Raw genomic sequence first — 16,390 nt, 5'->3', positions numbered from 1 at the left:
GGCTTCATGCCCCTCTAATTGATTCAACGTCGCCGTCCACCGTTTCAAAATCCGACATATCCATCCGCCCTGACAGCGGCGTTGAATCAATGAGGGGGGCACGGGAGAGGCTCGCGGCAACCACCTCTCCCCTTGTAGCCGCGATATGCACGCAAAAAATTTTGCTAGAGCGCCAAGCACCCACCTCATGGCTAGAGACAAGGGCTCGCCATTAGATCAACTTCGAAATCGCTGAACAGACGCGCTGGAGAATGGCAACCGCTGCCAAGTCTCTTCCGCAGTTGCGTCGGTCGAGTGATCGAAGAAGGTGATCTAAGAGAGGGTCCAAGCGTGTAGGCATTCGTTGGGGGATTCGCGCCGATGGCATAAATTTATGCAATACCCGAGCAACACCGGACGGAGGTGCTAGACGAGGGCTCCCGTTTTAGATCGAGTTTTAAAATCACCAAGTAGACGCGGTGAGGGCTGGCAACCGCTGCCAAACCTTTTTCCGAAATTGCGCCAGCTGAGTTGACAAGAAAACATGATCTAAAGGAGAGTCCAGGAATAGCACCCTCGAGGGTGGGCTTCATGCCCCTCTAATTGATTCAACGTCGCCGTCCACCGTTTCAAAATCCGACATATCCATCCGCCCTGACAGCGGCGTTGAATCAATGAGGGGGGCACGGGAGAGGCTCGCGGCGACCACCTCTCCCGTTGTAGCCGCGATAGGCACGCAAAAAATTTTGCTAGAGCGCCAAGCACCCACCTCATGGCTAGAGACAAGGGCTCGCCATTAGATCAACTTCGAAATCGCTGAACAGACGCGCTGTAGAATGGCAACCGCTGCCAAGTCTCTTCCGTAGTTGCGTCGGTCGAGTGATCGAAGAAGGTGATCTAACAGAGGGTCCAAGCGTGTAGGCATTCGTTGGGGGATTCGCGCCGATGGCATAAATTTATGCAATACCCGAGCGACACCGGACGGAGGTGCTAGACGAGGGCTCCCGTTTTAGATCGAGTTTTAAAATCACCAAGTAGACGCGGTGAGGGCTGGCAACCGCTGCCAAACCTTTTTCCGAAATTGCGCCAGCTGAGTGACAAGAAAACATGATCTAAAGGAGAGTCCAGGAATAGCACCCTCGAGGGTGGGCTTCATGCCCCTCTAATTGATTCAACGTCGGCGTCCACCGTTTCAAAATCCGACATATCCATCCGCCCTGACAGCGGCGTTGAATCAATGAGGGGAGCACGGGAGAGGCTCGCGGCAACCACCTCTCCCGTTGTAGCCGCGATAGGCACGCAAAAAATTTTGCTAGAGCGCCAAGCACCCACCTCATGGCTAGAGACAAGGGCTCGCCATTAGATCAACTTCGAAATCGCTGAACAGACGCGCTGTAGAATGGCAACTGCTGCCAAGTCTCTTCCGTAGTTGCGTCGGTCGAGTGATCGAAGAAGGTGATCTAAGAGAGGGTCCAAGCGTAGGCATTCGTTGGGGGATTCGCGCCGATGGCATAAATTTATGCAATACCCGAGCAACACCGGACGGAGGTGCTAGACGAGGGCTCCCGTTTTAGATCGAGTTTTAAAATCACCGAGTAGACGCGGTGAGGGCTGGCAACCGCTGCCAAACCTTTTTCCAAAATTGCGCCAGCTGAGTGACAAGAAAACGTGATCTAAAGGAGAGTCCAGGAATAGCACCCTCGAGGGTGGGCTTCATGCCCCTCTAATTGATTCAACGTCGGCGTCCACCGTTTCAAAATCCGACATATCCATCCGCCCTGACAGCGGCGTTGAATCAATGAGGGGGGCACGGGAGAGGCTCGCGGCAACCACCTCTCCCATTGTAGCCGCGATAGGCACGCAAAAAATTTTGCTAGAGCGCCAAGCACCCACCTCATGGCTAGAGACAAGGGCTCGCCATTAGATCAACTTCGAAATCGCTGAACAGACGCGCTGTAGAATGGCAACCGCTGCCAAGTCTCTTCCGTAGTTGCGTCGGTCGAGTGATCGAAGAAGGTGATCTAAGAGAGGGTCCAAGCGTAGGCATTCGTTGGGGGATTCGTGCCGTTGGCATAATTTTATGCAATACCCGAGCAACACCGGACGGAGGTGCTAGGCGAGGGCTCCCGTTTTAGATCGAGTTTTAAAATCACCAAGTAGACGCGGTGAGGGATGGCAACCGCTGCCAAACCTTTTTTTCCGAAATTGCGCCAGCTGAGTGAGAAGAAAACATGATCTAAAGGAGAGTCGAGGAATAGCACATCCAGGGTGGGCTTCATGCCCCTCTAATTGATTCAACGTCGGCGTCCACCGTTTCAAAATCCGACATATCCATCCGCCTTGACACCGGCGTTGAATCAATGAGAGGGGCACGGGAGAGGCTCGCGGCAACCACCTCTTCTATATAAGCTATTAGTGCGAGGCTCGCTCTGCATTAGAAATTAGCGAACACACCGACATCCGCCCTAAAAATCCAAATCCTTTAAAATTCCTACCAAACAGCCATTCACGACCCAATTTTTTATGAGGTCGGCAGAGGAGCAAAAGATTGTCATCGGTTAGGAGATGTGAGTTCATGGAGCCGAGGGACTGAAATGGTCATCGAGCTCATCCGATCAACTGGATGAATTTCACCTTGAAGGGGCCCAATCCAAAAGTTCCGGAGGTCATCTCCTAGAACTCTCGAGAACAAGGCCCATCTTACATGCAAACTCTGCTACTGCGCAAACATAGGTTGCAATTAAAGAGAAATTGCGAGGCCGTCACAATGGCCCGAGGCCAATGGCTCCGACTAAGTCAATTTTCTCTTGCAATCACCATGCCGCCGTTCACAGAGAGATCTCCCCATTCACTTGTGACGCGACGCACAATCCAAGTGCTAGACGCGAGCTCGCCCTTGAAAGAAAGACCACTTTCCAAGACATCCCCCATTCACTTGTGACGCGACGCACAACCCAAGTGCTAGACGCGAGCTCGCCCTTGAAAGAAACACCACTTTCCAAGACATCCCACGATGACACTTTGGAACGACAACCGCTGTCGAACCATTCCCAATGTTGTGCCGATCGAGTTGGCACAGAGGCGACCTTAGGGAGCTCCCGCGTAGCAATCGGGATGTGCTTTCATACCCATCTCTCACAAAAACCAATCTTAGCTGTGAACAAATTTCGCCGCAATGACACCATTGGAACGACGACCGCTGTCGAACAACTCCCGCATTTGTGCCCCGATGGAGTGAGAAAGAATAGCAACTTTGGGGAGCCGCGCATCGCAAACGGGCTGCTGCTTCATTCCGCTCTTATATATAGATCCGATGTCGTTGATTTCGTTTGGAATCCGAGGCTGCATTCGTCCTTGCTCACACAAGCAATGGCTCTTCTCATCGAATGGCCACGGGGAGCTTCCGATCACAAAGGCTCCCTTGTCACTCGTGACGCGCAGCCCAACTGCTTTCCGAAATTGCGCCAGCTGAGTGACAAGAAAACATGATCTAAAGGAGAGTCGAGGAATAGCACCTCGAGGGTGGGCTTCATGCCCCTCCAATTGATTCAACGTCGGCGTCCACCGTTTCAAAATCCGACATTTCCATCCGCCTTGACACCGCCGTTGAATCAATGAGAGGGGCACGGGAGAGGTTCGCGGCAACAACCTCTCCTATATAAGCTATTAGTGCGAGGCTCGCTCTGCATTAGAAATTAGCGAACACGCCGACATCCGCCATAAAAATCCAAATCGTTGAAAATTCTGACCAAACAGCCATCCACGACCCAATTTATTATGAGGTCGTCTAAGGAGCAAAAGATTGTCATCGGTTAGGAGATGTGAATTCATGGAGCCAAGGGACTGAAATGGTCATCGAGCTCATCCGATCAACTGGATGAATTTCACCTTGAAGGGGCCCAATCCAAAAGTTCCGGAGGTCATCTCCTGGAACTCTCAAGAACAAGGACCGTCTTACTTGCAAACTCTGCTACTGCGCAAACATAGGTTGCAATTAAAGAGAAATTGCCAAGCCATCACAGTGGCCCGAGGCCAATGCTCCGACTAAGTCAATTTTCTCTTGCAATCACCATGCCGCCGTTCACAGAGAGATCTCCCCATTCACTTGCGACGCGACGCACAATCCAAGTGATAGACGCGAGCTCGCCCTTGAAAGGCCGGCCCACTTTCCGAGACATCCCCCGATGACACATTGGAACGACAACCGCTGTCGAACCATTCCCAATGTTGTGCCGATCGAGTTGGCACAGAGGCGACCTTAGGGAGCTCCCACGTAGCAATCTGGATGTGCTTTCGTACCCATCTCTCACAAAAACCAATCTTAGCTGTGAAGAAATTTAGAATCCAAGGCTCGTATCCATCGATATCGTCGGCACTGGGTCTATATATTCAAAGGCCACGGAGAGGTTCCGATAAGAGAAGCTCCCCTGTGCTCGCTCGCACAAACATCCCAAATGCTAGACACAAGCTCCCGCCCTTAGCATCGCTCTCCAGATCGCCGCAATGACACATTGGAACGACAACCGCTGTCGAACAACTCCCGAATTTGTGCCGATGGAGTGAGAGAGACGAGCAACTTTGGGGAGCCGCGCATGGCAAACGGGCTGCTGCTTCATTCCGCTCTTATATATAGATCCGATGTCGTTGATTTCCTTTGGAATCCGAGGCTGCATTCGTCCTTGCTCGCACAAGCAATGGCTCTTCTCATCGAATGGTCACGGGGAGCTTCCGATTACAAAGGCTCCCTTGTCACCCGTGATGCGCAGCCCAACTGCTAGACGACGGCTCGCCCTTCAGATCGCTGCCCAGGCAACCACCACAACGGCACCATTGGAACGACAACCGCTGCCGAACCATTCCGAAATTTTTTTGCCAAAGAAGTTGTTGCAAAGAGAACGACTCTGGGGAGAGAGCCCTCGCATAGCAAAATCGGGATGGCTTCACGGCAGCTGGATGGGATTTGAATTCATGGAGCCAAGGGAGTGAAATGGTCATCGAGCTCATCCGATCAACTGGATGAATTTCACCTTGAAGGGGCCCAATCCAAAAGTTCCGGAGGTCATCTCCTGGAACTGTCAAGAACAAAGGCCAATCTTACATGCAAACTCTGCTACTGCGCAAACATAGCTTGCAATTATAGAGAAATTGCAAGGCCGTCACAATGGCCCGAGGCCAATGCTCCGACTACTAAGTCAATTTTCTCTTGCAATCACCATGCCGCCGTTCACAGAGAGATCTCCCCATTCACTTGTGACGACGCACAATCCTAGTGCTAGACGCGATCTAGCCCTTGAAAGGCCGCGTTCCAAGACATCCCGATGACACATTGGAACGACAACCGCTGTCGGACCATTCCCAATGTTGTGCCGATCGAGTTGGCACAGAGGCGATCTTAGGGAGCTCCCGCGAATCGATCGGGAAGTGCTTTCGTACCCATCTCTCACAAAAACCAATGTTAGCTGGCTGAACAATTTTAGAATCCAAGGCTCGTATCCATCGATATCGTCGGCACTGGGTCTATATTCAAAGGCCACGGAGAGGTTCCGATAAGAGAAGCTCCCCTGCTCTCTTGCACAAACATCCCCAAATGCTAGGCGCAAGCTCCGGCCCTTAGCATCGCTCTCCAGATCACCGCAATGACACATTGGAACGACAACCGCTGTCGAACAACTCCCGAATTTGTGCCGATGGAGTGAGAAAGAAGAGCCAGATCGGGTCGATGAAAACGGCTAAGCCAGATCGGGTCGGCCACCATTTTTCGCCGAGAGCTTTCGATATTAAAGCTCCCATGTAGCAGCGATAAGTACACCATGACAAAATTGCTAGAGCGCCGAGCACCCATAGCAAATTGCCATTATACCAAGCAACGCCGGAGTGCTAGACAAGGGCTCACGTTTAGATCAAGTTTTAAAATCACCAAAAAGACACGCCATGGATCGGCAACCGCTGCCTCACCTTTTCCAAAATTGAGTCATCGGAAAACATGATCTAAAGGAGAGCCGAGGAAAAGCACTGAGATCGCTTCATGCCCCTTTCATTCATTCAACATCAGCATACACCGTTTGAAAACCCAACAATCCGATCCGCCTAGACACCAATGTTGAATCAATGAAAGGGGCATGGGAGAGGCTCGCGGCAACAACCTCTCCTATATAAGCTATTAGTGCGAGGCTCGCTCTGCATTAGAAATCTGCGATAGCGCGGACAAAATCCTTAAAAATCCAATTCAATGAAAAATGTGACCAAACAGCCATCCACGACACCGTTTTTGGAGCTCGCCCAGATCGGCTACGCCAGCATGGTGACTTGCTGACTCGGTGAGAGTACTTCGAACTGTCAAGAACAAAGGCCAATCTAACATGCAAACTCTGCTACTGCGCAAACATAGCTTGCAATTATAGAGAAATTGCAAGGCCGTCGCAATGGCCCGAGGCCAATGCTCCGACTGCTAAGTCGATTTTCTCTTGCAATCGCCATGCCGCCGTTCACAGAGAGATCTCCCCATTCACTTGTGACGACGCACAATCCAAGTGCTAGACGCGAGCTCGCCCTTGAAAGGCCGCGTTCCAAGACATCCCGATGACACATTGGAACGACAACCGCTGTCGAACCATTCCCAATGTTGTGCCGATAGAGTTGGCACAGAGGCGATCTTAGGGAACTCCCGCGTATCGATCGGGAAGTGCTTTCGTACCCATCTCTCACAAAAACCAATGTTAGCTGAACAATTTTATAATCCAAGGCTCGTATCCATCGATATCGTCGGCACTGGGTCTATATTCAAAGGCCACGGAGAGGTTCCGATAAGAGAAGCTCCCCTGCTCGCTTGCACAAACATCCCCAAATGCTAGACGCAAGCTCCCGCACTTAGCATCGCTCTCCAGATCACCGCAATGACACATTGGAACGACAACCGCTGTCGAACAACTCCCGAATTTGTGCCGATGGAGTGAGAAACGAGAGCCAGATCGGGTCGACGAAAACGGCTAAGCCAGATCGGGTCCGCCAGCATGGCTCGGCCACCATTTTTCGCCGAGAGCTTTCGATATTAAAGCTCCCATGTAGCCGCGATAAGTACACCATGACAAATTGCTAGAGCGCCGAGCACCCATAGCAAATTGCCATTATACCAAGCAACGCCGGAGTGCTAGACAAAGGCTCACGTTTAGATCAAGTTTTAAAACCACCAAAAACACACGCCATGGATCGGCAACCGCTGCCTCACCTTTTCCAAAATTGAGTCATCGGAAAACATGATCTAAAGGAGAGCCGAGGAAAAGCACTGAGATCGCTTCATGCCCCTTTCATTCATTCAACATCAGCATACACCGTTTGAAAAGCCAACAATCCGATCCGCCTAGACACCAATGTTGAATCAATGAAAGGGGCATGGGAGAGGCTCGCGGCAACAACCTCTCCTATATAAGCTATTAGTGCGAGGCTCGCTCTGCATTAGAAATCTGCGACAGCGCGGACAACTCCCTTAAAAATCCAATTCAATGAAAAATGTGACCAAACAGCCATCCACGACACCGTTTTTGGAGCTCGCCCAGATCGGCTCGGCCAGAATGGCTCGCCCAGATCGGCTCGGCCAGCATGGCTCGCCCAGCCTTGGTGAGAGTACTTCGAACTGTCAAGAACAAAGGCCAATCTAACGTGCAAACTCTGCTACTGCGCAAACATAGGTTGCAATTATAGAGAAATTGCAAGGCCGTCACAATGGCCCGAGGCCAATGCTCCGACTACTAAGTCAATTTTCGCTTGCAATCGCCATGCCGCCGTTCACAGAGAGATCTCCCCAATCACTTGTGACGACGCACAATCCAAGTGCTAGACGCGAGCTCGCCCTTGAAAGGCTGCGTTCCAAGACATCCCGATGACACATTGGAACGACAACCGCTGTCGAACCATTCCCAATGTTGTGCCGATCGAGTTGGCACAGAGGCGACCAAACAGCCATCCACGACACCGTTTTTGGAGCTCGGCCAGATCGGCTCGGCCAGAACGGCTCGCCCAGATCGGCTCGGCCAGCATGGCTCGGCCAGAACGGCTCGGCCAGCATGGCTCGGCCAGAACGGCTCGCCCAGATCGGCTCGGCCAGCATGGCTCGGCCAGAACGGCTCGCCCAGATCGGCTCGGCCAGAACGGCTCGCCCAGATCGGCTCGGCCAGCATGGCTCGGCCAAAGCGGCTCGGCCAGAATGGCTCGCCCAGATCGGCTCGGCCAGCATGGCTCGCCCAGCCTTGGTGAGAGTACTTGGAACCGTCAAGAACAAAGCCCAATCATACATGCAAACTCTGCTACTGCGCAAACATAGGTTGCAATTATAGAGAAATTGCAAGGCCGTCACAATGGCCCGATGCCAATGCTCCGACTACTAAGTCAATTTTCTCTTGCAATCGCCATGCCGCCGTTCACAAAGAGATCTCCCCATTCACTTGTGACGAAGCACAATCCAAGTGCTAGACGCGAGCTCGCCCTTGGAAGGCCGCGTTCCAAGACATCCCGATGACACATTGGAACGACAACCGCTGTCGAACCATTCCCAATGTTGTGCCGATCGAGTTGGCACAGAGGCGACCAAACAGCCATCCACGACACCGTTTTTGGAGCTCGGCCAGATCGGCTCGGCCAGAACGGCTCGCCCAGATCGGCTCGGCCAGCATGGCTCGGCCAGAACGGCTCGGCCAGCATGGCTCGGCCAGAACGGCTCGCCCAGATCGGCTCGGCCAGCATGGCTCGGCCAGAACGGCTCGCCCAGATTGGCTCGCCCAGATCGGCTCGGCCAGAACGGCTCGGCCAGAACGGCTCGCCCAGATCGGCTCGGCCAGCATGGCTCGGCCAAAACGGCTCGGCCAGAATGGCTCGCCCAGATCGGCTCGGCCAGCATGGCTCGCCCAGCCTTGGTGAGAGTACTTGGAACCGTCAAGAACAAAGCCCAATCATACATGCAAACTCTGCTACTGCGCAAACATAGGTTGCAATTATAGAGAAATTGCAAGGCCGTCACAATGGCCCGATGCCAATGCTCCGACTACTAAGTCAATTTTCTCTTGCAATCGCCATGCCGCCGTTCACAAAGAGATCTCCCCATTCACTTGTGACGAAGCACAATCCAAGTGCTAGACGCGAGCTCGCCCTTGGAAGGCCGCGTTCCAAGACATCCCGATGACACATTGGAACGACAACCGCTGTCGAACCATTCCCAATGTTGTGCCGATCGAGTTGGCACAGAGGCGATCAAACAGCCATCCACGACACCGTTTTTGGAGCTCGGCCAGATCGGCTCGGCCAGAACGGCTCGCCCAGATCGGCTCGGCCAGCATGGCTCGGCCAGAACGGCTCGCCCAGATCGGCTCGGCCAGCATGGCTCGGCCACAACGGCTCGCCCAGATCGGCTCGGCCAGAACGGGTCGCCCAGATCGGCTCGGCCAGAATGGCTCGCCCAGATCGGCTCGGCCAGCATGGCTTGCCCAGAACGGCTCGGCAGGATCGGGTCGGCCAGAATGGCTCGCCCAGATCGGCTCGGCCAGCATGGCTCGGCCAGAACGGCTCGGCCAGATCGGGACGATGACTTGATGAACGGACTTAGAGATTCGACTTGGTGGGCCGACCTGGCGGGGTGACTTGATGAACGCACTTGAAGGGTCGACTTGGTGGGGTGACTCTATGAACGGACCTAAAGAGTTGACTTGGTGAGAGTACTTGGCGGGGTGACTCGATGAAAGGACTTAAAGAGTCGACTTGGTGAGAGTACTTGGTGGGGCGACTTGATGAACGCACTTGAAGAATCGACTTGGTTAGAGTACTTGGTGGGGCGACTTGATGAACGGACTCAAAGAGTCGACTTGGTGAGAGTACCTGGTGGCTCGACTTGATGAGCAGACTTAAAGAGTCAACTTGGTGAGAGTACTTGGCGGGGTGAACTGATGAACGAACATAAAGAGTCGGCTTGGTGGGAGTACTTGGTGGGCCGACCTGGTGGGGTGACTTTATGGACGGACTTAAAGAGTCGACTTGGTTAGATTACTTGTTCTGGTGACTTGATGAACGGACTTCGAGAGTCGACTTGGTGGGGTGACTTGATGAAAGGACTTAAAGGATCGACTTGGTGAGAGTACTTGGCGGGGCGACTTGATGAACGGACTTAAAGGGTCGACTTGGCGGGGTGACTTGATGAACGGACCTAAAGAGTTGACTTGGTGAGAGTACTTGGCGGGGTGAACTGATGAACGGACTTAAAGAGTCGACTTGGTGGGAGTACTTGGTGGGCCGACTTGATGAACGGACTTATAGAGTCGACTTGGTGAGAGTAGTTGTTCTGGTGACTTGATGAACGGACTTAAAAGAGTCGGCTTGGCGGGGTGACTTGATGAAAGGACTTGAAGAGTCGACTTGGTGGGGTGACTCGATGAACGAACTTAGAGGGTCGACTTTGCGGGGTGACTTGATGAACGGACCTAAAGAGTTGACTTGGTGAGAGTACTCGGTGGGGTGACCCGATGAACAGACTTAGAGAGTCGACTTGGTGAGAGTCCTTGGTGGGCCGACCTGGTTGGGTGACTTCGTGAACTGACTTAAAGAGTCAACTTGGTGGGAGTACTTGGTGGGGTGACTTGATGAACGGACTTCAAGGGTCGACTTGGCGAGGTGACTTGATGAACGGTCCTAAAGAGTTGACTTGGTGAGAGTACTTGGTGTGGTGACTTGATGAAAAGACTTAAAGAGTCGAATTGGTGAGAGTACTTGGTGGGGTGACTTGATGAACGCACTTGAAGGGTCGACTTGGTGGGGTGACTTTATGAACGGACCTAAAGAGTTGACGTGGCGAGAGTGCTTGGTGGGGTGACTTGATGAACATAGTTAAAGAGTCGACTTGGTGAGAGTAGTTGGTCGGGTGACTTGATGAACGCACTTGAAGAATCGACTTGGTTAGAGTACTTGGTGGGGTGACTTGATGAACGGACTTAAAGATTCGACTTGGTGGGCCGACCTGGCGGGGTGACATGATGAACGGACTTAGAGAGTCGACTTGGTGAGAGTACTTGGTGGGCCGACCTGGCCGGGCGACTTGATGAACAAACTTAAAGAGTCGACTTGGTGAGAGTACCCGGTGGGCTGACCTGGTCACGTGACTTGATGAACGGACTTAAAGAGTCGACTTGGTGGGCCGACTTGGCCGGGTGACTTGATGAACGAACTTAAAGGGTCGACTTGGTGGGTCGAACTAGCGGGGTGACTTGGTGAGAGTACTTGGTGGGCTGACCTGGCAGGGTGACTTGATGAACGAACTTAGAGAGTCGACTTTGTGAGAGTACTTGGTGGGTCGAACTGGCGGGGTGACTTGATGAACGAACTTAAAGAGTCGACCTGGTGAGAGAACTTGGTGGGCCGAGCTGGCGGGGTGAATTGATGAACGAACCTAAAGAGTCGACTTTGTGAGAGTACTTGGTGGGCCGACCTGGCGGGGTGAGTTGATGACCGAACTTAAAGGGTCGACTTGGTGAGAGTACTTGGTGGGCCGACCTGGCGGGGCGCCTTGATGAACGAACTTAAAGAGTCGACTTGGTGAGAGTACTCGGTGGGGTGACCTGATGAACAAACCTAAAGAGTCGACCTGGTGAGAGTACTTGGTGGGCCGACCTGGCGGGGTGACTTGGTGAGAAAACTTAAAGAGTCGACTTGGTGAGAGTAGTTGGTGGGCTGACCTGGCGGGGTGACTTGATGAACGAACTTAAAGAGTCGACCTGGTGGGCCGACTTGGCAGAGTGACTTCATGAACGAACTTAAAGAGTCCACTCGGTGGGCCGACCTGGCGGGGTGAATTGATGAACGAACTTAAAGAGTCGACTTGGAGAGAGTAATTTGTGGGCTGACCTGGCGGGGTGACTTGATGAATGAACTTAAAGAGTCGACTTGGTGGGGTGACTTGATGAACGCACTTGAAGGGTCGACTTGGTGGGGTGACTCTATGAACGGACCTAAAGAGTTGACTTGGTGAGAGTACTTGGTGGGGTGACTCGATGAAAGGACTTAAAGAGTCGACTTGGTGAGAGTACTTGGTGGCTCGACTTTATGAGAAGACTTAAAGAGTCCACTTGGTGAGAGTGGGCCTAACGGGGCGATGTGGTGAGTGGGCCTAACGGGGCGAGTTGGTGGGGCGACTTGGCGAGTGTTATTAGAGAGCCGACGTGGTGAGGCGACTCGGCGAGTTGGTTCGTTGAGATGACATGGTGAGCTGACTTGGCGAGTCGACCCGGCGAGCGAACTTAAAGAGTCGACTTGGCAACGTACTCGAGTCGACTTGGTGAGGCGACCCGGCGAGCGGGCTCAAAGAGTCAACATGGTGAGGCGACTCATTGAGTCAACATGGTGAGGCGACTCATGGTGAGGAGCTATCCTTGAGGCGACTTGGTGGGCCTACTTGATTAGTCGACTTGGTGAGCCGACCTGACGAGCTGACACGGTGAGCGGGCTTGAAGAGGCGACGACTTGGTGGGGTAACTCGGCAAGCCAACTTATCGAGGCGAGATGGTGAGTCGACTTGGTGAGCTGACTTGGTGAGCGCACTTAAAGAGTCAACTTCGTGAGGTGACTCGGCGAGTTAGCCCGCTGATGCGACTTGGGCGGGCCGACCTGGCGAACGAACTTAAAGAGGCGACTTGGGCGGGCTGACCTGGCGAGCGAACTTAAAGAGTTGACTTGGCAACGTACTTGAACAACTGACTTGGTGAGCTGACACGGTGAGTGGGCTTAGAGAAGCAACTCGGCGGGGCGACTTGATGAACGGACTTAAAGGGTCGACTTGGCGGGGTGACTTGATGAACGGACCTAAAGAGTTGACTTGGTGAGAGTACTTGGCGGGGTGAACTGATGAACGGACTTAAAGAGTCGACTTGGTGGGAGTACTCGGTGGGCCGACTTGATGAACGAACTTATAGAGTCGACTTGGTGAGAGTAGTTGTTCTGGTGACTTGATGAACGGACTTAAAGAGTCCGCTTGGCGGGGTGACTTGATGAAAGGACTTAAACAGTCGACTTGGTCGGGTGACTTGATGAACGAACTTAGAGGGTCGACTTTGCGGGGTGACTTGATGAACGGACCTAAAGAGTTGACTTGGTGAGAGTACTTGGTTGGGTGACTCGATGAAAGGACTTAAAGAGTCGACTTGGTGAGAGTACTTGGTGGCTCGACTTTATGAGCAGACTTAAAGTGTCCACTTGGTGAGAGTGGGCCTAACGGGGCGATGTGGTGAGTGGGCGTAACGGGGCGAGTTGGTGGGGCGACTTGGCGAGTGGTATTAGAGAGCCGACGTGGTGAGGCGACTCGGCGAGTTGGTTCGTTGAGATGACATGGTGAGCTGACTTGGCGAGTCGACCCGGCGAGCGAACTTAAAGAGTCGAATTGGCAACGTACTCGAGTCGACTTGGTGAGGCGACCCGGCGAGCAGGCTCAAAGAGTCACCATGGTGAGGCGACTCATTGAGTCAACATGGTGAGGCGACTCATGGTGAGGAGCTATCCTTGAGGCGACTTGGTGGGCCTACTTGATTAGTCGACTTGGTGAGCCGACCTGACGAGCTGACACAGTGAGCGGGCTTAAAGAGGCGACGACTTGGTGGGGTAACTCGGCAAGCCAACTTATCGAGGCGAGATGGTGAGTCGACTTGGTGAGCTGACTTGGTGAGTGCACTTAAAGAGTCAACTTCGTGAGGTGACTCGGCGAGTTAGCCCGCTGATGCGACTTGGGCGGGCCGACCTGGCGAACGAACTTAAAGAGGCGAGTTGGGCGGGCTGACCTGGCGAGCGAACTTAAAGAGTTGACTTGGCAACGTACTTGAACAACCGACTTGGTGAGCGGACATGGTGAGTGGGATTAGAGAAGCAACTCGGCGGGGCGACTTGATGAACGGACTTAAAGGGTCGACTCGGCGGGGTGACTTGATGAACGGACCTAAAGAGTTGACTTGGTGAGAGTACTTGGCGGGGTGAACTGATGAACGGACTTAAAGAGTCGACTTGGTGGGAGTACTTGGTGGGCCGACTTGATGAACGGACTTATAGAGTCGACTTGGTGAGAGTAGTTGTTCTGGTGACTTGATGAACGGACTTAAAGAGTCGGCTTGGCGGGGTGACTTGATGAAAGGACTTAAACAGTCGACTTGGTCGGGTGACTCGATGAACGAACTTAGAGGGTCGACTTTGCGGGGTGACTTGATGAACGGACCTAAAGAGTTGACTTGGTGAGAGTACTCGGTGGGGTGACCTGATGAACAGACTTAGAGAGTCGACTTGGTGAGAGTCCTTGGTGGGCCGACCTGGTTGGGTGACTTCGTGAACTGACTAAAAGAGTCGACTTGGTGGGGTGACTTGATGAACGGACTTCAAGGGTCGACTTGGCGAGGTGACTTGATGAACGGTCCTAAAGAGTTGACTTGGTGAGAGTACTTGGTGTGGTGACTTGATGAAAAGACTTAAAGAGTCGAATTGGTGAGAGTACTTGGTGGGGTGACTTGATGAACGCACTTGAAGGGTCGACTTGGTGGGGTGACTTTATGAACGGACCTAAAGAGTTGACCTGGTGAGAGTGCTTGGTGGGGTGACTTGATGAACATAGTAAAAGAGTCGACTTGGTGAGAGTAGTTGGTCGGGTGACTTGATGAACGCACTTGAAGAATCGACTTGGTTAGAGTACTTGGTGGGGTGACTTGATGAACAGACTTAAAGATTCGACTTGGTGGGCCGACCTGGCGGGGTGACTTGATGAACGGACTTAGAGAGTCGACTTGGTGAGAGTACTTGGTGGGCCGACCTGGCCGGGTGACTTGATGAACAAACTTAAAGAGTCGACTTGGTGAGAGTACTCGGTGGGCTGACCTGGTCACGTGACTTGATGAACGGACTTAAAGAGTCGACTTGGTGGGCCGACTTGGCCGGGTGACTTGATGAACGGACTTAAAGAGTCGACTTGGTGGGCCGACTTGGCCGGGTGACTTGATGAACGAACTTAAAGAGTCGGCTTGGTGGGTCGAAGTAGCGGGGTGACTTGGTGAGAGTACTTGCTGGGCTGACCTGGCAGGGTGACTTGATGAACGAACTTAGAGAGTCGACTTTGTTAGAGTACTTGGTGGGTCGAACTGACGGGGTGACTTGATGAACGAACTTAAAGAGTCGACCCGGTGAGAGAACTTGGTGGGCCGAGCTGGCGGGGTGAATTGATGAACGAACCTAAAGAGTCGACTTTGTGAGAGTACTTGGTGGGCCGACCTGGCGGGGTGAGTTGATGACCGAACTTAAAGGGTCGACTCGGTGAGAGTACTTGGTGGGCCGACCTGGCGGGGCGACTTGATGAACGAACTTAAAGAGTCGACTTGGTGAGAGTACTCGGTGGGGTGCCCTGATGAACAAACCTAAAGAGTCGACCTGGTGAGAGTACTTGGTGGGCCGACCTGGCGGGGTGACTTGGTGAGCAAACTTAAAGAGTCGACTTGGTGAGAGTAGTTGGTGGGCTGACCTGGCGGGGTGACTTGATGAACGAACTTAAAGAGTCGACCTGGTGGGCCGACTTGGCAGAGTGACTTAATGAACGAACTTAAAGAGTCCACTTGGTGGGCCGACCTGGCGGGGTGACTTGATGAACGAACTTAAAGAGTCGACTTGGTGAGAGTAATTTGTGGGCTGACCTGGCGGGGTGACTTGATGAATGAACTTAAAGAGTCGACTTGGTGGGGTGACTTGATGAACGCACTTGAAGGGTCGACTTGGTGGGGTGACTCTATGAACGGACCTAAAGAGTTGACTTGGTGAGAGTACTTGGTGGGGTGACTCGATGAAAGGACTTAAAGAGTCGACTTGGTGAGAGTACTTGGTGGCTCGACTTTATGAGCAGACTTAAAGAGCCCACTTGGTGAGAGTGGGCCTAACGGGGCGATGTGGTGAGTGGGCCTAACGGGGCGAGTTGGTGGGGCGACTTGGCGAGTGGTATTAGAGAGCCGACGTGGTGAGGCGACTCGGCGAGTTGGTTCGTTGAGATGACATGGTGAGCTGACTTGGCGAGTCGACCCGGCGAGCGAACTTAAAGAGTGGACTTGGCAACGTACTCGAGTCGACTTGGTGAGGCGACCCGGCGAGCGGGCTCAAAGAGTCAACATGGTGAGGCGACTCATTGAGTCAACATGGTGAGGAGCTATCCTTGAGGCGACTTGGTGGGCCTACTTGATTAGTCGACTTGGTGAGCCGACCTGACGAGCTGACACGGTGAGCGGGCTTGAAGAGGCGACGACTTGGTGGGGTAACTCGGCAAGCCAAATTATCGAGGCGAGATGGTGAGTCGACTTGGTGAGCTGACTTGGTGAGCGCACTTAAAGAGTCAACTTCGTGAGGTGACTCGGCGAGTTAGCCCGCTGATGCG

This window comes from Cupressus sempervirens, chromosome 7 (assembly GCF_028749045.1).
Source record: "Cupressus sempervirens isolate cs-2001-9-10 chromosome 7, ASM2874904v1, whole genome shotgun sequence".
Lineage (NCBI taxonomy): Eukaryota > Viridiplantae > Streptophyta > Pinopsida > Cupressales > Cupressaceae > Cupressus > Cupressus sempervirens.
Note: the sequence above shows the minus strand (reverse complement) of the source record.